The sequence below is a fragment of the Cornus florida genome, unplaced genomic scaffold, assembly GCF_030987335.1.
Source record: "Cornus florida cultivar Cherokee Brave unplaced genomic scaffold, ASM3098733v1 CherokeeBrave_3.0.0_Hap2_Chr08, whole genome shotgun sequence".
NCBI classification, from domain to species: Eukaryota; Viridiplantae; Streptophyta; class Magnoliopsida; order Cornales; family Cornaceae; genus Cornus; species Cornus florida.
The window spans coordinates 83,472,598-83,495,182 of record NW_026775578.1 but is presented as its reverse complement, the minus strand read 5'-3'; the positions used below and the strand labels follow the sequence as shown (position 1 = coordinate 83,495,182).

Genomic DNA, 22,585 nt, shown 5'->3' with positions numbered 1-22,585 from the left:
TATGCTTTTGTAATTTTGACAAATCATGCGAAAATTAACTAAAATATGCTTTGCTTTTGTCATCTAATTTGTTGTCTTCAAAAATGTCAAATTTCTAATTTAAAGTTTAATTGGGTATTCTCAAATGTATTCAATTCAACACTTCATGGCGGATTTAAAATTTAAAAATAATTTAAATTTAATTATGTATATTTATTTATTTATCCTCCTATTGTTAATACATATATTTTCTGTTCGTCATTATTATTAGCATCCGATGCAATGTTTTGGGACCCACATGGATGCATTGTATCCAACAGCTGGTAATGCATTGGTCACCATTTTTTTTTTCCCTCTCTTTCTCCCCAACCACCAAAACCATTCTGCAAGTCCTCCCTCTCTAAACGTTGGCCACCCTTCCGACCCCTTTAATGGCCTCGTACTTCCATCTTTTCCTTTGGTTTCCCAACCATCTTCGGGACAAGGAGTGTCTACCACCACCACCACCAACACCGCCAACACCGCCACCAAAGGCCCACTCCTCCACCACTATCATCACCAACAAAGCCCTCCAATCTCCAATTATTCCAATTCATTTGGCTTAAATTTTCCAGAATTATAACCACAAATCAATTCTTCTTTTTGAAGCTTTTTAGAGATAGGAGTTTTTCGAGCTCTTATCATGATTTGTGAAAATAGTTTCATTCCATTTTTCATGTGGAATGGCTTTTAAAACACAACCCCAACATAAATTTGAGGCGTCTGTTTCAAGAATAAGTTTATCACCATTTTGTGGAAAATAAACTTCAGGGATATGGACCAAATCTCTTTTGATTTGTTGAACAACTTTTTTATCATTGTCAGTCCATTCAAACACGTTATTTTTCTATAGCTTTTTTTTATTAAAGGGAGCTCTTTTTGAGACAAGTCTTTAATAAAGTTGCAGCCATAATTCAAGATTCCTAAAAAATTTTGAAGCTGCTTTTTATCTTGAATGATATCAGGAAAATCACGAATTTTGATAATAATGTGATCCTGTAGTTTTATCCCTTTTTGGGTTAAAACTAGATCAAGGAAATCTATAGATTCCTGTTCTACATCGATCTCTATTGGAGATAGAATAATACCATGCTTTTTCAGTTTTTTTGAAAGGTATTGTAGATGTTTTTTGTGATCGTCTCTTATTTTAGAGAAGACCAGAATATCATCGATATATATGACAACAAAATCTTTAAGGTCATTAAAGATCTTATCCATCGATCGTTGGTATATTTGAGGTGCAGTATTGAGACCGAATGGCATTACGGTCCATTGATAATGACCTCGTGGTGTACTAAAGGCAGTTAATGGTTTGGATTTTTTCCTTAATTTTATTTGCCAGAAACCTACTTTGCAATTAAACTTGCTGAAGATTTTTGCTCCGCGAGTTTGATTTATAAGAACATCTTTGCGAGGAATAAAATAACCGTCAAAAATCAAATGTTCATTGAGCCGTTTGTAGTTGATTACCATGCGGGCTTTTCCTCTTTTAACCTCACTATGGTTTCTTACCATAAAAGCGGGGCTACTGTGAGGACTTTTGGTCCTGTCAATGAGATTTTTCTCAATAAGGTCCTGAAGCTGGTCATCAAGCTCATCGATATGTTTTCTGAGATATATCATGGGTTTTACCCGAATGATGACATTAGTATCCTAGAGTTTTAACCTGCAAAAACGAGGACTTCGTTTCCAGAGATTTAAAGGATTTTCAGAAAAATTTTGTCTTAATATATCATATAACCAATGGTTTTCATTTAAGACAAAAATATCAATATTTTCTCGTTTTGGGGGAGAAAAATTACTGTCGCATACAGAGGCTAAATTTTCCTGTATAAGTATTTCTACGACTGTATTTTCTTTTAAAGTTAAAGAAATAGTTTTTTCTTTTAACTGTAAAGGAAGATAGGAGTAAATGAAATTACATCCTAAAATAAAATCACCATACATAAATGGAAAGCAAAGTAATTTTGGTATTAAGAATTTTATGTCATTAAGCCAAATAGCTACATCTTTGGCTTTGAACTGAATGATAGTCTGTGGTGCTTCCGCATCAATACCTTGTACACCAATGGGGTTTTTCATTGGGTGCCATTTATTGGCTGGTATGGCATTATATCTGCATCAGCTTGTGGTTGCTCCGGTGTCGATGAGAACACAAAGGCTATAGGGTTTAAAACCTTTAAAGTTGAGTATACCGTTGACATAAGTATACTTCCTCTTTTTCCCTTGTGAAGGAGCAAGAAGTATTTCATCTTTTCCGTGGTGGAAGTGAAAAAATGTTGCTGATTGCATTGTATGATTGGATTCGGGAAAGATAGGAGCATCATTGTGAATAAGAGGGTCTTTTCCTTTTTTTGCTTGAGTAAATCTTCGCTTGAATAAATCTGATGAAGATTGAGCATTAGAGCGCTGTGGGGGAAGAAGTTTATCCCAACTGGTTTCACTAGGTTGTCATGCTGAGGCAGATCATAGAAACTGAGGTTTCTCTGTATTTGTTATATAGAGATTTGAGCCAGAAGCTTGAATAGTGGTAACTGTTGGTTCCTCTATTCGCAAGTTTTTCTCTTCGTTGATTTCTTCGAATAACTAGTTTCGTGGTATCTTGAGATCACTCAATTTCAATAATTTTGGTTCAATTACTGAATCGAAGGGTCTGGGCTCGAATAGGGTGACCATTTTGGGGTCAACTGGAACTGTAGATGTTTCAGGTTCTTGGGTTAGTTCATAGAGAACTTTCCATTGAATACCTAAACCAGGAGAATCATGATCCATTTGAAGATTGGAAAGTTTGAGTTTGAGTTTCAAAACTTTTTCGATGTTTGGATCAGTGATGGAAACAAAGTAATTTGATGTGAGTTTGAACCAAATAACATTGTTGACTAGGTTGGATTGAACAACTCCGATTAAGGCATCAACAGGATTATGGAATCGATTATCCATAACAAGAACAAGAATGGGTTGATCAGTTCCTTTGTGGAACAGGGAAGTGATCTTAATCTGAACCATTCCTATATGAATATAACGAGCAAGAGGATGTTGGGTCCTCCATCGGTCAACTTTATCTTTATTTAGGATATTGAAAGAAGACATACCATTAGTTAGATAATCAATAGTGGTATTTCCACTGAATTGTTCAAGGATCCTTTTGGAAAAGATCTTGAATTTAGAAGTCTTATATAGATCTTCTGTTTTCAACTTTTGGAGTTTAACGAACTAAATGAGTTGTTCGTTCGTAAACTGGACTTCTTCGCTAATAACACTACTGAGCTTAATGTTAGAGGATTCTTTTTTAGGGTGAGAGGTGAAGTTGAGCATATGTACTTCTTCATCGTCATCACTGGAAAATGTTTCTGATTCACTGGAGATTTCATATAGAATATCGTCGGAATCAGAGAGGTCGCTACCGTAGACTACATAGAGGTCTTTTGCGTCAATTCTTTTGACCAACTTTGAAGCGCCTTTGCCTTTATTTGGGCAATTAGGGGCTATGTGACCGGGCTCATTACAGATATAGCATTTGCAGTCTTTCTTTTTGGAAGAAGATGCTTTGCCCTTTTTGGTGGATTTGGATTTAGAAGTATTTGGTTTGATATACTTCTTTTTCCATTGGATAGGTTTTTTTTTTTCCTTTCTTCCACTTGCGCCATTTGAAGCTACGTTTTTTACGCTGAGGAGTGGGTCGGCCACTGGGTGCACAACCTATCTTCTAGGTTTCTTGTAAAATCTTAACGCAACAGCGCTGCCCGGCTGGAGTGTTGCTAATTTGATTCTTGACCTGTTTTCGGGCCTTGGCCTCTAAACATTTTTCGTTTATAAGCCAGTAAATATAATTGATATGAAAACCGAGGTTATCGGTATGTTTAATCCGTTCAAGGAAATCTGGGTAGCCTTTAATGGCTATTTCATCCCAAGGATTTGGAAGTTTAACAAAGAACTGGGGTAACCAATGTTCAATGCTAGTAATCGGAAGGCATCGAAAATATTTGCTATATAGTTTGTTGTATCCAAGGAAATGACAAATATCGCATAATTCGATTTTGGAAAGAGCGAAATTTGCATCGTCAGAATGGAGTTGTTCTCCAGTATGGCCTACAAGTTCTTCTTTTAGGATTTTGACAAATCCGCGTAGGATACCATTGAGCTCATTAAGTTATTAAGAAGCTCACCTTTTTGGCGTGTGCCTTGCCGTGGGAACCGGTAAGAACCGGAACCGTATATATATATATATATATATATATATATATATATATATATATATTATATTTAACTTTAGGGTAAAGTACAAAAAAACCCCTTCAACTATTGGCCATGTGCAATTAACCCCCTTGAACAATTGAATTTGGTGCAATTAACCCCCTATGTGACATCTCCAGTCAATTAGTTATAATGAAAATAGTAAAAGACAATTTTACCCCTATATAAAACCACATCGTTTCATAAAATTTTAGCAACCACCAATTTTTTGATGTTATTTTATCCATAAAAAAGTAGAACTAAAAAAATATTTTCTAAAAAAAAATTGAAAATTGAAGTCTAAACAACCCTTAGACACCAAACTCGAGCAAATCGTCCCCTCCCCTTTGTATTAACAGTTCTTTCCCCTTTCTCCTCTCCATTTCCTCCGGCTGCCAACTCTTGACCACCACGGTACAACCATTTTTTGTCTCTTCTCCACTGCCCACCGCTACCTCGAAAGGCTGCCAAACCACCATCCCTTCTTTCTCTATGCGAACCATAATTTTCATTGCTCATTCAAACCTTTGTAACATAGCTAAATTAAAGGCACCACCGGATTGCATAGCCACCAAAGATGATAAGAACACACCACCAGGATAGTGTGAATTAATGGCTAGAATCCTGGAAGGCGAAATCTTCAAAACTTGACTTGTCGATCGTAGATTCGGCACTCAAACCCTTATATGATCCCCTCACGCTCTCCAAATCGAACCGCGTCTCGCCGTTATACATGAATGACACCACCAAAAAACCGCAGCTTATGGCGGTGATGTGATTCCGGCGGAATCAACCATGGTGATGCAATTCCGGCAAGGCTAAAAAGACCATCGGTTGAGAAAGATTTCTCTATTAAATTTTTTTTTTTTAATTATTAGTGTCGTTTCTCTGATGATGGAGATGACGATGCCGATGCTTATTTGACATAGTTGTATAACAAAATTTTAAGAAATTCGATATATATATATATATATATAGATATCAATCCATCATCTGGCTTAAAATCAGGGATCCAAGCTTCATTGATTGATCAAATCAATGAATGGAGAATTGAGAAAACATGAGTTGTAATATTTGTGGTCATCGGAGTCTGCCTGGTAGTCGTTGCAAGGATTTTTCACACAAAAAAAGAAAAAGAAAAAAGGTTGTAGAGATATTTGGTCTTTGCTCAGTTATGGCGTGAATGAGGAAGGAGGAGGAACTATCGATCGTGGACATAGCATTTTTCAAGAGAATTGTTGATGCGAGGAAGGCTTGAGGTGTGAAAGCCCCAACCTTAGCGAGCGCGATAATCACCTACACTGAGAGATCACTTCGTGAACTCGTGTGAGACAACTTCGGGAGCGGTAACTTCGACGTCAGATCCCGGCTACTCAAACGTTAGAATCTGGCAGCAAGAGCTACTCTAATCGATCGGTCACGTCAATAGTTAAAGACTAAAAATAAGTCGTTTTATAGTAAGGGTGAGGGGGCATTGTGGTTTTCTAACTTCATAAAGGGTTGTATAGTCATTTAAAAATTTTTGGCCTGTCACGTGACCGTTATGTGCTTCTTCACGGTCAAATTCAACCGACTAATCACCGGACCGGGGTTTATTGCAACAAACATGTTAGTTCAGGGGGTTATTTGCCAAATTATTAGATCAGGGGGGTTTTCTGCTAAATGGCTAATAGTTGAAGGGGTTTTTTTTTGCACTTTACCCTTAATTTTATACTAAAGAATCAGAAGTAATGTTACAATGCCAAGAATTAGATTAGTTAATGTTATAATGCCAAGATCTATATTAAAGAATCAGATTAATGCTCAGCCTCCCCAATCACCTCCATCTCTATTCTCTCGACTCTGAACTTGCCCTCTCTCTCTCTGCAACTGTAAACTGCAAAATTTACAAGAATTAGAAGTTCAAAACCCATATATTTCAGATCTGTCTGCAAGAATCAAAAGTTCAAAACCCATATCGGCATATCATTTCAGATTGTTCAAAAAATCAAAACCCATATATTTCAGATCTGTCTGCAAGAATCAAAAGTTCAAAACCCATATCGGCATATCATTTCACATTGTTCAAAAAATCAAAACCCATATCTTTCAGTTTCCATCGCCCGCTATTCCAGTTCGGGTTTGCAAGCTTCAACCGCTGTCTCTCAACTCTCAAGCTTGCCCCTCTCTCTTTCTGCAATTGCTAAACTTGTCCTCTCTCTCTCTCCAACTGTAAACTACAAAATCTACAAGAATCAGAAGTTCAAAACCCATATATTTTAGATCTATCTACAAGAATCAAAAGTTCAAAACCCATATCGGCAATTCGGCATATCATTTCAGATTGTTTAGGCAATCAAAACCCATATCTTTTTATTTCCATCGCCTGCTGCTCTAGTTCGGGTTTGCAAGCTTCAGCCGCTGTCTCTCAACTCATGGTTAATGGTTCTCATGGAACCGGTTCAGTTCTAATCTATATGGTTCCGGTTCGGTTCCGTTTTTTAGGAACCGTTATGAACGGTTCGGGTTCCAATTGGACCGTAAGAAACTGAACCGTGTGCACCCCTACTATCCAGGTACACACATATACACACAGTTACACACACATACACACATTATGTATTTATGCATTTCAATACACGCAGTTGGAAATTAAAAACTAAATTTATGATATACACACACACGCTCATATTACTGTGTAAATATGCATAGATTACACATCGATGTATACACACATATCTCCTTTATATACACACAGATATTATAACTAAGTTCAATTTTTATTTGCTTGTATATATTAGTTTATTTCTTATTCTACACTAGCATGAAACATTCTCTTTGTTTTTGAATTTTCCTTTAGGTTAATGTATTGATTTCTCCTGACTTTATAATACATATATATATGCACACATATATACATTACATGTAATTTTGCATTGATTTTATGTCTTATTAGGTGTTGGTTAGGATCATCATTTTCCTTGCCCATAGTTGTTAAAGGCGCCAGAGGCGCAAGGCGCTTCCAGGCGCCATGTTTGCGCCTCGGGTACACTTAAGGCGTCTGTGTTAAGAGAGGCGTGCGCCTTTCTGACCAAGGCGCCAGGTTACAGGCACTATAAAGGCGCGCCTGCATGAAACTGTGGTTTTTTTTACTTTTTTTCGCTATTTTTTTTTTTGTTTGTTTATTGTCTATGACTCTGTGTAAGTGTGTATTGTTATATTATTGTATTCTATAATTTTATTACTTAATATAGTAGAAAGCTCAAAGCCGAAAGCCTTGCAAAAAAAAAAAAAAAAAAAAGAAGCAAAGGAAAGAAGAAGATAGAGGCAGCGAAGGCAATACAGTGCTCACTCGGACTCTCGGATTTGCGTCGCGCCGTCGGCAAACACTCAACAGGTAAGTTCTCCTTCTTTTCTTCTTCTTCTCTCCTCCTTCTCTTCTCAGATCTGCCGGATCTGTCAAATTTTTTTTTTTTTTCTTCTTTTCTTCTTCTTCTTCTTTTCTTCTCTCGACTCTCGGCTCTTTCTTGCCAGATTTATATCATTTATTTTTATTTTTCTTCTTCTTTTTATTTATTTGTTTTCCTGCAATTTTATTCTTCTTTTTCTTTTTTTCTTTTTTTCTTCTTTTTCTCTCGAGTCTCGGCTCTCTCCTGAGTCTTGGCAGATTTGTTTTTTTTTTTTTTATTATTTTTTTTCTCTCTCAAAGGCTCGCGCAAATTTCAACAATATTTTCTTATATTAAAATTTGATTCTGGGACACAATTAATTAAAAATCAGTAATGGATCCTTGGGTTAGTCCGACGTAATGGATCCCCTTAGTGTCAGTCCAAACATCTTTGTCCAACGTAATGGTGTCTTTCAATGTTTTATTTATTTATTTATTTTTTTTTGTCTTCTTCTTTTTATTTATTTTTTCTTTCTCCAGTTTTTTTCGTCTTTTTCTTTTCTTTTTTTTTTTTTTTTTCTTCTTTTCTTCTTCTTCTCTATAAAATCTCAAAGGCTCGCGCACAAAATTTGATTCTGGGACACAATTAATTAAAAATCAGTAATGGATCCCCTTAGTGTCAGTCCAAACATCTTTGTCCAACGTAATGGTGTCTTTCAATGGTATTTTTTTTTTTTTTTTTTTCTTTCTATTCTTCTTCTCGGCTCTCTGTGCTTCTGCTCTTCAGAGTTCAGCCTCTTCTTTTATTTATTTATTTTTATTTTTTTATAATCTGTGCTGCTGGAATAAATTGTAGTATACAATTCTATGCTGCTGGAATAAATTGTAGTATGCACATCAGTTGGTATATGGTATCATGCAGTCCATATATGCATATATATTACATCTCGTATAATAGATAAATCTCATATAGTATATGCAAGTAATAAGTGAATGTATATAAATGTATGAACATGTTATGCAGTCCATATATGATGTTTATGTTTGTTTGTTTTAGTTTTAATATGTTTGATTATTCACTGTTGAACTCAAGTACTTGATTTACTTGGTTTTGCAATCTTTATGTTGAATATTTAACTTAAGTAATTCATTTAGTTGACTTTTACATCTTTATATATACTATTACATCTTTAATATTTTATTGGGTGGGTTTTGTTTTTTTTTTTTTTTTTTCAATGTGCGCCTTACTTCAGTCGGGCGCGCACCTCACCTTGCGCCTTGCGCCTCAGGCTCCAAGAGGCATTTGCGTTTTTGTGGGCCTTGAGCCTTTAACAACTATGTCCTTGCCCGACTTCTCTTCGTTTTGGAATGGTCTTCTGTTTGATATTGTAATTGTAATTTGCAAATAATCATTTTATTTAGGTTTTTTTTTATATTAAATTGTTTGTTTTTCAAAATCTTAGATGCTAATCTTGCATCTGGTGCATCTCGTGTTCGTGCTTTGATCCCATGCTTATCCGGTATCAACTTTATATAATTTGATTTGATTTGAATTCGTCATCTTAATTAAGCATACGCTAATTATCTTGTTTTTATATCAGTTCGGTCATCTCGATTGATACTAGTAGCAACCAAAACTAGTTCGGAAGTAGAAGTGGTGGTGGCAACGGGAGGATATGGCCCCCCAGGCAAAAGGGGCGGCATTGGCATTGGCAGCAAGGATGGATGTAGGGGTGACCTCTGATGATGGGCTTGAGCCCACTCCCTAAAAAAAAAAATTAGTTCAACAAAAAAAAAAATTATTAATATAATTAGCTCACCCAATCAAGCCCAAGTCAACACAGCCACTATACTCAAATGAAGGCCCAAGCCAAATTAGCCCAGGATCGACCCTGACCCAAGGCAACAAAGGGGTTGCCAAGCCTCAAAATTTATACTCAAATGAAGGCCCAAGCCAAATTAGCCCAGGACCGACCCTGACCCAAGGCAACAAAGGGGTTGCCAAGCCTCAAAATTTATAGGCCCATGGCTGATGGGTCACCAAAAAAACAAAATACGGAGTATTTTTAGGGCAAATCATTTCAGCCTCCCCAATCGCCTCTATCTCTATTCTCGTTCTCGACTCTGAACTTGCCCTCTCTCTCCGTGCAACTGCAAACTACAAAATCTACAAGAACCAGCAGTTCAAAACATATATATTTCAGTTTATCTATCTGTCTGCAAGAATCAAAACCCATATCGGCATATCATTTCAGATTGTTCAAAAAATCAAAACCCATATCTTTCAGTTTCCATCGCCCGCTGTTCCAGTTCGGGTTCGCCGTTCGCAAGCTTCAGCCGCTGGCCCGCTGTCTCTCAACTCTCAAGCTTGCCCCCCTCTCTCTCTGCAACTGCTAACTCGTTTGTATGGTTTTTATTTTTTTTATTTTTTTTATTTTTTTTATTTTTAAATTAACTAATCATCGTCTGTAATTCTTGTTTTGCAAACTAAATCCTATTCGGTGAAATTTTTTATGATCTTATATATATATATATACACACACACATATATATTTTACAATATAAAGTAACAAAATTTGCATTGCATTTTGAGGTAATCACTGTAATCTACATTTTATTTCAGCAAAATAAATATATATATTTTTTATTTCTGTAACTTGTATTTATTTATTTATTTTTTGTCTCAATTATGTCTACAAGAAAAATTGAATCTGGTCATGAAAAAAGAAAAAAAAAAAAGAATCTGAATTGGATTAGAAATCTGCAGAGATTGAATCTGAAACAATTTTTATCAACATGCCAAGCTTTTTGAAGATGGAAATCTTTTCAAAACTAAAAAAAAAAAAAAATCATAACAAAAACTTTGACGAGCAAAAGTACTTAATATAGGGTAAAGCTCTAAAGTTACTTCTTGGAAATTAAAATAGTTAAAAAAGCATGCTTTTAAGTGAATTCCATAGTGTTGGAAGGGGTTTGCCATGAACTACCTCACACTCTGCTTCCACTAGTAGATTCTCAAATAGGATTAGTAAATTGGTCAAAAGAAGAGATAGGGTACTGAGTGGTGAATTGTTCAGAAATAAATTGGTAATTTTTTTTATTAAGTACCCAAATAGGATTTTCTATGCCTTAATTAGTCAATTGTATAAAGAAACATTGTCAATCTGTGTAATGCACGAAGGATATATTCAATCTTTCTCCCATATTTTTATTTTCAAATTTTGGTTTTTGATTTTCTTTTGTTATTAGAATGCAGAATATCAGGATATTGATTTGTTAATTTTGAAGATTATTCCTAAACTAATGCATTGTACTTTGTTATTGGATTAATTTAACATAAGAGTTGAGTATAATATGTTCTAATCATACCTATCCGTAATCACACCTCTTTCTACGGATAGGTGTCTAACATTTTGACTGAAAGCATAGTTGGGTTGGGTTGATACGTGATACAGATAGTACTTAGATGGTGGTGTTTTAATTATTATGAGTGAGATTGTGAAACCTCTTTCTCACAACTTGAGTGTTTTCTTATTTTTAGGGTTAGGATCGGGCCTTAACATTTAGCAAGAACAAGGGTCAAGAAACATGCCTCTTCAGTCATCAGGTAACAAACTCTTACTTTTTCTAAAATTTTAATTGGCATTTTTAGCTATTGGTTACGTTTATTTATTCATGTTTCACATACTGATTTCTTTTTTTTTTTTTTTGGTTTCTACATACATATATATCATATTGTTATGATGTGATACTCGAACAATTTATTAATGGGAATTAAAGACTTGAAAGTTTAGTTTTCAATTTCAGAATATATGTTTTACAAGTTTATTAACGCTTTTAAAACTTTTCCTCTTTTGTCTTGATAATATAGGTTCTTTTCTGAAAGAAGATAGTTGATTAGGAATGGGTGGAGTAGGGAAAAAGAAAATAGGTATGTTTTTTTTTGCCTAGCTAATTGAATTATATAAATCTCCTTACCGTTGTAGCAGTGATGTTAGTTTTAAAATGACCAATTATGATAGGAAGCCTCTTTTCAGTTTATCTTAATCAAATGTATATCTATGCAAGAAGATTACGTGATTCTAGATGACGATTCTAGATGAGGATGTTAATGTCAACATTATTAGGATGTTGATGTCAACGTTGACTCTAGCAATGATGACTGATGATGTTGATAATTTGTTAATGCACTCAAATTAAGTCAAAGCACTTAGAATTGAAGGAAATTTAGAGTTGAAGACATACTATTGAGCATAGTGTCTAATTATTTTAGTTACAAGAATCTTTGGTCACTTCACACATGATTTTTCAGTTCCTGAAATTCTGAAACAATGGTGTGTAATATGATTCATCTACTTGGGCTCTCTTCTTTTTCATCACTCTAAACCTTAATTTTATCTGTGAAAAAGAAAAAGAAAAAGAAGACTATGCATTTATCAGTTTGAGGATTGATAGAGCTTCTGAAATGTTAAAACTGAAACAGCAAAGAAGAGAGAGTCCACCAATAAGAATTACCCAACTTAGGACAAAATAAGCTCTCTGAGTGATCTTGTCTATTATGAGTGCTAAAGCCAGTTTGACTTGTGGTGGCATTTCATCAAATGTATGCTCTTTGGCTTTCATTCAGGCTTGTAAACGTGATTGTCGGATATGTTCTTGTCCCCTCTCTCGTCAGAGTATGACATCTGACTCCTGTTTTGGTTACTATTTATTGGCAAGTTGGTAAACCAGTCGACGAACGTAACCTTGCTAAGTTTGAGTTCCATTTTCCATTTGTGGAGAGAAAGATATATGGTTGGGGTCACAAAAGTGTACGACAATTGTGAACCAACGATAGGGTTGTGAGCTTTTGGCTTGTTTCATGCTTCGGATCTAGAAGTGTACAACAATGAAATGGAAAGCTCTGATGCACCCAAAGTTATAGATAGAGACAATAATTAATATTATATATTTATAACTTACTTTACTAATCTAATATGATACTACATATATCATACATACATATATATATATATGTGTTTGTAACTTTATACTTAGATATATTTTGATTTAGCCCACCCCATTGAGAAATCCTGGATCCGCCCTTGGCAACCACCACACATCCTACTGTCTATGCACAACTTCAACGTAGTTAACGCTCAACACGAAGAGCGGACAACATCTGTTCCAATGATGCCCACAATCGATTCCTACCCACAACCTTACTACACTCCCCCCCTCCCTGCATTTGCTGTGACTAGAGGTGCCTTCTTTAATTTCAAATCAACTTGGTATGCCGACTTAACCGAAAACTGCCCTTTAGAATCCCATATCCACACTTGCCTATCCTCTCCATGAGATAAGCTAATGGGGATCCTTAAAATTCTTTGCCAATCTTCCTGTAAGAAATTTTGCTGGAACCTTTTGTGCTTATATTTTTCAATGTCTCTAGTATTAACTATTAAATAAAGTAAATTATTTTATAAAATCAAATTTTTTTTTTGGAAGATGTGCTATTTAGTTTTTTATTCTATGAATAAAGAGTGGAACCAATATGCTTGCAGGGATGGATCCTGCAATTGCAATGTGCAAAGACCAATAGCAATTTGCTCATTTGGTTACACAACTTACACTAACCGTTGCTGCTTATTCTAAAATGACATATGAGAGAGCTGCAATGTCCCCTAGTCTGGCTCGCTTAATGCCGCCATTCAAGATGTTCCAATTGATGACGAAGTATTTCAATAATTACAAGACTTGTGAACACTTAAAGTAACTAAAAAATTTCTTCTTTTTTATTTTATTTTATTTTATTTTATTTTTTTTAATAGAAAATTTTGGACTCTTGTCAAGATGAATCCAATATTTCACATCGCTGAAGACTGTTACAATATGGTACGAAAGTTTAGTGAAGTTTTCAATATGGTGAATGTGTTTGTTGATGTACATTTGGACTTTGAACCCGCAAAAATGAAAAATTGGTATCAAGATCTTACCAAATCCACATCTTTCCTTACAAAAATAGGACAAGGACCGAATATTCCACTTGTTTATGTGGATGGAATATTGATACCAAGATCGTATGTGTCATCAAGATCTATTTTTACATTTCATCGCAACGCATACAAGCATTTAAGGATAAGGTAAATTTTTGGTTTCTTTTTCTATTTTTCATTTTTGGTAACATTGTATTGGTGGCCAACTTTTATCACTGTTTTCACTTAATTGACAGAATAGTACAATGGGCTTTCACTATACCATAATTGATGTTTCGAGTGAGCTATATAGAGTCTATCCGTTGTTTGGTCCAAGCTTGTTTTATGAGATGGTGTTGAAACTGCACAACCCACTTGATCCTACTAAACCAACAGATCTTAATGAGTTAGTATCTCATCTGACTAAGGGAGCCCATGCACTCGGAAAATATTCTGATTAGCGGTGGTGGAAGTAAGTGACATTTTCATGGACTATATATTGAAAACTGATCCATTATTGTGTTTTTTTTTTTTATTTAAAAAAACTTAAATGAAATTATGTAATCAAATATAGAGCTGTGATTTGGCTGGTCTTTTGGAAACATAGTTTATACTTTTGGAAATTTAGGCTCTTCTTGGATTGTTATTATAAAAACAGTTTTGTGTTTTCTAGTGACAAAAAACCCAAAACTATAAATTAGGGCTGCTTGGAACACTTTTTTGAAAACAGTTTTTTGAAAACTTAGTTACATGAGTTAAGGTATTCAGAGAACAAATAAAAGCTGTTTTGAGAGTTTTGAAAACAAGCGCTGGGAATTTAGAAAACATGGAGAACTCATGGGCTACTTAAAATGTACCGACATCCACATCTAGTATTGTCTCTCCGCACAGTCCTCACTCTCTCTCTAACAGAACATAGCTCAGCTCTCTCTCCAGATTTCTTCCTCGATTAGATCTCATCATCTTCTCTGGCTTTCTCACTAGTGTTGGGCTAGCGATCGGCCGGAAAAAGGCTCACGATCGACTTGGTTAAAGACACTCTTTCAGGTAATCCATCTCTCTCTCTCTCTCTCTCTAACATTATGTGGGTTTTCTTGGTTGGATGGATTCGATTTGTGAAATTTGTGGTGGATTTGGTTGGTTGGATGGATTTGGCTGTGGATTTGATTGTCTCATGGGTTTTTCAATTTAATGGATTTATTTTGGTTTTCTTTGTTTTGATTTTCAAATTTGGTTTTGGGTCCTCATTTGATATCTGCTAATTTCCTTTTGGTTTATTTGCTTTATCTTCATGGTCACATAAGATGATCATGATCTTGTTTATTTGTTTGATCTCATGATTTGGTTTGTTTGCTTGGGTGGTAGCATCGTTTTAAAATTGGAAAGTGAGCACTTGAATTGATATACATTTCTATATACATTCAGACAGAGATGTATATATACATTAATAAAACCAATTTTATACTATGATCTTTATACATGTGTCCTTAATGGAGAAGTATAATCTATTGTTAATTTGTTCTATCTGGGCCATCAACGTAGGAGTATAAGTAACACAACTTGATTAGTTATACCAGAAAAGATTATTATAGCAATGACTTGATTAGGCCCAACTCTTGCTAGAGCCAGGATAACATGGGAAATTTTCGAATACAGGCTATGATATGTGGAAATTTTCCAAATATAAGCTAGGATGACATGTATGAAGTAGCAAAATTCTCCTTGACAATTAATAGGCTTAGCTGAAAATATTTCATTTAGAATTTGAGTTAGTCTATATGAGAAGAACTATTAGATAATAGCTCCTGGCGACTGTAGATGATTGTGCAAGAAAATGGTGTGTTATATATATATATATATATATATATATATATATATATAGATGGCCTTTTTAAAATCAGACCATGGACTTTTCCATGGTAATTTTGTTCTTGACAATGGTGCTATATCAGGTTTTTGTGTAGATTTTGGTTTTGCGCTCATTCGTTGTCTCAGAATATATGTCTTAGTTAATGATTATATTGATTGATTTGGTACTTTCTACGTGCAGACTTAGTTGAGAGGAATGTGACTTCTTGTTTTGCTATTGCAAATTTTTGATAGAATTCTATTAAAATGTATCCCATCAGAGAAGACTTTATTATTCGCACCGATAACCAAGCAGTGAAAGATTTCCTTAGGAGTGTGCTCATTGGGTCTTTCTGTTGTTTTGAAAACAAAATATCTTTATAATGGATTTTTACTAAAAGGAGTGATGGCGAAAAATTGTAGGAAAGACCTTATAAAGTTGGTTTCGGTTGACCAATTGTGATATCAATAAATAAACTGGAATTCAAGTCTCAAACTATTTGTATAAAGTTGGTTTAGGTTGACAAAATCCATCTTTGCTTAGTTACATAAAAGAAAGTACTTTGCTTGCTTGGGCTGTCCAGATTTGCCCTCCAAGTATTGGCAAAAGTCAATATAAATCTTGTTGTCACACCCCTATTTTGTATTTCAACTTACATTTTTGTGATTCAATTATGGGTCGTCCAAAAGTCGCGTTGGAATGTTTAACCCGTTTTTGCATTAGATTGCTGCACAGGGTATTGTTTCCAGTAAATCGTTGACAGACGAGTAATAGAATCTCTCTTAAGCAGAAAGACGACAGAATAGTAACTTACTGTTCACTATATAATATTATAATATTTATACTATGCAGACCTTAAAGCATTAACAATAATTAACAGACATGTTACAACCATCTTCTTCCTCCTCTTCAGGAGTACAGGAAAACCAGGATTCAGAACTGGTAAAAAATACTGAATTAGTGGAATGGACCAATGTTCAAAATAAATTGAACAGATGGACTATCCTTCCAGTAAGTGCAAAAAACATTTACAAAATCGGAATGCTTAATTTAACTGATCTATGGACTGTCAAGACCATGGAACAGACCATGCAATTAAGCACTAAGGATACAATAATTAAATTATTGTCTTCCCGTGACCTTCAGAGGCACATGCACAAATATAAGTACATCCATATAGGTTTAATTAAAATTGCTTTTAAACCTTTAACCTTGTTAGGTATTGATGCTTGTATTCAAGCAACCCTTCGATGCTCAGTGGGAGGATGGACAGAGTGATAAACCTGATCTTCAGATGTGGTCCATGGTTTGAAAAAATCATCCAATATGTTGATATTAACAAGAGAATGATTGGTCATATAAAACCAAGAAACAAAAGGTATAACCATTTTGCGTTCTTGTAGAAAATCATAAAATTGAGTTTTAAAAAGCTGTAATTGATTTTGGTCAAAAGCTTTAAAATACCAATTTCTGAATTCTTTATATTGATCCTGTTGAAATTCAGTATTAATGGCAATTCTATCTGGGACAAAATCCATTAAAACTAATATTCATGAGGGTCATTGATGTCTGTAGGATCATCAAATTGATCCTTGACAGATTCATTTCCGATTCCCATTTCAGATGGAGTTGGGCTGAATTCAATTCCAAATTGGCGACGAGACATACCTATTGGTGCTTTCTCGTAGACTCCTCTTGGAATTTGATTCTGAGATTGCTGTATTCCTTTCAACTTGAGTTGATTTGAACCAACGACTTCAGGGAGATCTTCCTTTCTGTAATCCGACGAGATCGAATGGCGAGAAGGAGGACACGAAACATGATAAGGAAGATGACTTCCTTTAGATGATGTGGATCTAGGTAGATCTATTGATTTTCTGAAATTCAGAAAAACATCACCATCTTGGTCCTGAATAACATAGTCCAAGCTATGATTAGCAATTGGTTTTGCCGGAACTGCGTTAGAAATCGTCCAATGTTCAGGAAATGTTATTTCACTCCAAGGAATCATCCTTTTTGTGGCAACATTGGATGTGTACATGTTAGTGTCCCATAACGCTGTTACTCCTTTAGAGTCTTTGCGTATAGCATTTGGACACATAGTATCTAGTACTTTGTAATGGATGCGATAAATAACACTTATCACTTCCGATCCAGGTAAGTAATCATACCCATAGGTCTGAACCCGAAGACTAACTGCCTCATGGATATTTTTATCTGTTAAAGATAAATTCAGACTAGGATAGACATTAAAATAAATCGGTCCATGACATAGACTGGTTTCCAGTGCACCCATCAAGGAAGGGTGAAATTTCAGACATCGAGCATCTCGAAGGGTTGCTTGAATATAAGCATCCATACCTAACAAGGTTAAAGGTTGAAAGTTTTCTGTAAGTCTGTTTAAATCTTGTTTAAATCTTGTTATTTAACTCGTGTTTTTAATTTATTATCGATCCTGAATATAATTCGTGTTTTGGTATCAGAGCCATGATGGCTTAATTTATTATTATTAATGCTTTTTAGGTTCTGGTAGCATGATTATTATCGTAATTATGTAATGAACAATATGCAAAACACGAATTATATTCAGGATCGATAATAAATTAAAAACACGAGTTAAATAACAAGATTTAAACAGACTTACAGAAAACTTTCTTTATTGAACTTCCAAGCTAGTACATAGAAATATTACAAAAGGAAGAAAAGGAAATTGAACGATACATTGGAGGGAACCTTGCCCTCTATTTATACATAAAATGGACTTGAAATTAACATTTTGAAGTCCGCATAGTGCATGGGATCGTGTGCTGGAATAATGCAGTCGGTCGGCCCACCACTAAGTGCTGTCTCCTTATCTGATGGAAAGTAGACATCTGATGAAGGATATACTGTAGAACCAAAGACTTTTGGGAAAAGTTCTTTGTCTTCTTCTGTCGGCAGGATAAGAGGAATCTTTACTTTTTGGGTGGATTCATCTTGTCCATCAAGTGACTGGTGAGAGGGTCCCAATAGTCTGCTACTGTAGGCTCATCTTCAGAAATAAGATCTTCATTGGGATCTTGTGCATAACCGGCTAGACAGGAAAACTGATTACCGTCTTGACTGGTCTGGCTAGAGACTGATACCATGGATGCATCATCTCGTACTGTAGGAGTGGAGGAATCAAAGGATTTAACAAATTTGGTCCTCATAAAATCCATGCATTTAACCATTAAATCGGCTTCAGTAATTAATGGTTGTTGTTTTCTGATCATATCTTTAACAAGTTTAAATGGGTTAAAGATTTCGGGTTCTGGAATAGTTAACTTTGGAATCTTATCCATGTATTCCATTGTTTTCTTTCTGATCTGATGGAGGAGGGCTTGGATAGGATCTTGAGTCATGCCCGACCACCATCTGTAATAAAAGATCCTCTGGAGGACCGGTAACTTGTCAGTGGTATAACCACATTGGAAATCCCATTTCCAAATCCAAGGGATTCCAAATTCAGTAAAGAACAATAGGGTGGATTTCCCTATAGGAATATTATCCTGTCCTCTTAATTGAGGATGAAATTGTTGCCATGGCAAGTATAACTGCTGAATTGGCTCTGGCAAAATATCCAAATCAGGGCCAAATATAGCCCACCAGGGTATAACCCAGTTTGGGAAATCAGCCTTAACTGATTGAGGGCATATCTTGAAGAACCAAGAATGCTTATGCTTCGAATTTTGATAAAAGAACGAATATGTCCAAGCTGAGATATAATCCCAATAATTGTAACCGTGACCATAAGATATTTTCCTTGGCAAATTTGGATTTAATCCCCAGTCACTAGGCCGTATAAGCCTCTTAAAGATAGCTTTACTATAAGTAAGGGGACTATCTTTGGAATTCGGAAATTGCTTCGTGTGGTTGATCTCCACAGAGGAAGTTTCAGTAAGAATGGCTTCATAGATATATCTATGGCGACCATCCGGTGCAGCATATTGTTGAGTTTGAAAATATCTGGATTTTATTTCCCAAGGATCTGGCATCCATTGCTCATCTTGAGAATCCAGTACCAATACTGTTTGAATATACCTTTGATTAGGTATCCATGGAGTTTCTTGTTCAAGAATCTCTTTTATGGTTGGTTTCTGTTGTTTTTGTTGTGTACTGCTACTTCCTTTAGAAGGTGTGTTGAGCAGATCGGCAACATGTTCCAAATACGGAAATTGATCATCATTGAGTGGTATAACCACTTTGGCCTTAGCCTTGTTTTTGCCACGAGCCTTTGGAGTATTACCCCGGCCCTGCCCATGGGGGGGCTGATTCAAGAACCCTGCAAAAATTCACGAGTTAGAAAATCAGGTAAAGAATTAGAACTACCTTTAATATATTCAATAGAAAAATCAAAAGCAGATAAATCAGCTTGCCAACCAGCAAATATCTGTTTGGAAACTAAATTCTTTACATCTTTTTCCAGTACTTGTTTAGCAGCACTACAATCAATGCGTAACAAGAATTTCTGATTAATTAAATCATCTTGGAATTTATAAATGCATTTAACCAAAGAAAGAATTTCCTTTTTGATGGTTGAATAATTCAGTTGTGCATTTTTCCAAGTTCCTGAAGTGAAGCGAACAAGCTCCTCTGTTCCTGTATTTGGATTGTTCTGTTTAAGAATACCACCGTATCCAATATTGGAAGCATCTGTTTCTACAATTTTGAACCATGAAGAATTGGCTAGAGCTAAGCAAGGAATTTGTTTTGCTCTGAGTTTAATCTTCTGGACGGCCTTGGTGTGTTCCGAAGTCCATGGAGAAGGAGATTTCCTTAACCTGGTGTACAAAATTGCGGTATCCTGTGCAAGATCTCTGTAGTGATTTCGAATATAATTCAAACTACCCAGAAACCTTTGAAGCTGAGTTTTATCCTTAATTTCATCTGGAAATTTAGAAGCAAACTCAATACTGCGATTAATAGGTCTAATTTTCCCATCACAAATTTCATGACCAAGAAATCTGACCTTAGTTAAAAATAGTTTTAGTTTAGGAGCAGAAACTACTAAACCACTGCGGTAAATGACATCTTTGAAAATTTTCAAGTGTTTATAATGCTGATCTATTGATTTTGAAAATATGAGAATATCATCAATATAAACAATAGAAAATTCAGTAAAAGGATTAAATATGTCATTCAAAATATGTTGAAATTCTGAAGGGGCATTTTTTAATCCAAATGGCATTACTGTCCATTCATACTGTCCAAACGGTACACAAAAAGCTATTTTGTACCTGTCTTCTTCTGCAATTTGTACCTGGTAATATCCAGATTTAAGATCAAATTTAGAAAAGATTACAGCAGATTGTAACCTATCTAAAAGATCTTTGATGTTGGGAATTGGATATCTGATGCAACTCAAAGCAAGATTGAGTGGTCGATAATCAATAACCAATCGAGGAATTCCTCGTTCTTTTTCAGCATTTTTATTGACATAAAAAGCTCTGCAACTCCAGGGGGAGTAGCTAGTAGTGACAAGCTTCTTTGCCATTAAAGAGCTGATTTTAGTTTTACATAATTCCAAGTAGTCAGCTTTCATGTGGCTGGGACTAGCTTTTGAAGGAATCATGCGATCGGTAAATCCCTTTTCATAGGGTAAAGAAACAATATACTTCTTTCTGGCCCAAAAAGCATTAGGAATTTCACTACAGATTTCCTTTAGAAAGTTTTGTCTTAGTGATTCAATTTTCTGTTGCTCAGTGGGTTGTACCAATCTTTGATTAATTGCTAAGGAGGATACCTCCTTTTGCAAATAATTCAGTTGCTTTTCCTTAAAGATAATGTTATCTTTAAGAGCATTGATATGCTTATTTACTGGTGGGGTCAAGAACTGGAAAGTAATTGACTGGCCATGTAAATTAGAGCATATTTCATGAGAATCAATTTTCTCAATTGGCATAATCAAAGCTAAAAAGGGGGTGCCCAAAATAACTTGTTGTGCCATATTCCTGATGAGTAAGAAAGTAGATGGTAAACAAACACCTTCTTTACAAATGAAAACATGATTAAGTTTATACTTAATCTGCATCTTACCACCACTTGCACTGGTAAGACCTTGAGTGGTTTTCTCAAAATATTGAGTAGGAACCAATCCTTCCTGTATGCAGTTCATGTCTGCACCACTATCAACTAAGGCGATCGCATTAGTGATGGTGTACTCCTGATTGATTACCAAATTGATAGAGATATACCATTTTTGGTAAGTAACTTGATTCAAGAGTTGAAGATAATGAGTACCTTCGGATTGAGGGACTTCAACCTGTGATGATGATGTGTCAGTTACAGATGTTGCTTTCAAAAGAGTAATTTCCAGGTCCATCTTATGTTGACGAGACTTTAACTGGCGAATTTCTTCTTTTAAAAGATTAATCTCCATCAACTTACATTTTTGTGTTTTGTTTTTATAGAATTATCATGAGAAAATCCTGAAATTATCCCAGCAGCTGTTCATTAAGAAAAAGTGAGCTACAAATTTGGATCGGTTTTTTAGCACATTGAAGAGCGCATTCAGAGTCTATAAAAGAAGATCCAAGACATAGGAGATAGTGTGAGGGAGATGGAATCTAGACAGCAGCAAAGCCATATATAGTTTTGACATTTTTTAGGCTTCTTTTTTTTTTTTTGGTATAAATGTGAGTCAAGAAATGTTATGCAAAATGTTATGATGATTAATATAGTTATGTGGTTCACAAAAACTCTAATTGGTTGTATGCCTCAAAAGAAGCTGACATTACACCGAGGATAGAAGTCCGAATGCAGAACTTTGTGTATCTCTAACCCTTGTTAATAAATATTGCATTTACTAGACTTGGAAAAAAAAAATTATTGCATTTATAGTTGACATCTCAAAAGAAAATAAATAAAAAAGTTATGAGCAATATTTTTTTACTTAGTTTAGAAAACTATTTTCAGTATTTATAGCCCGGAGATTTATGAGTTGAGTTTTTGTTTTCTAAAAACTGTTCTATAGTTTTTTCAACCAAGCAGATTTTTAGATTGAAAAAATTGAAAACTGCTATCTGATCTAGTTATCTCAAAACTGTTCTTGACAAAACTGTTCTTGAAAACAATTTTGAGAGAACAAAACCGAGGCCTTAATTCTTGTGACCTGGTAATGTTGGTTTTCGTTTTGATTTCTAT

At 35.1% G+C, this 22,585-nt stretch overlaps 1 long non-coding RNA gene across 1 annotated transcript; it reads left to right on the top strand.

The window, feature by feature from the left end:
* Positions 1 to 9,700: 9,700 nt before the first annotated feature.
* On the top strand, positions 9,701 to 11,549 carry LOC132268705 (uncharacterized). The gene is made up of 3 exons (XR_009469346.1): positions 9,701 to 10,022; positions 11,160 to 11,225; positions 11,490 to 11,549. It is a non-coding gene; the product is annotated as an uncharacterized LOC132268705 (long non-coding RNA).
* The last annotated feature ends 11,036 nt before the right edge of the window (positions 11,550 to 22,585 follow it).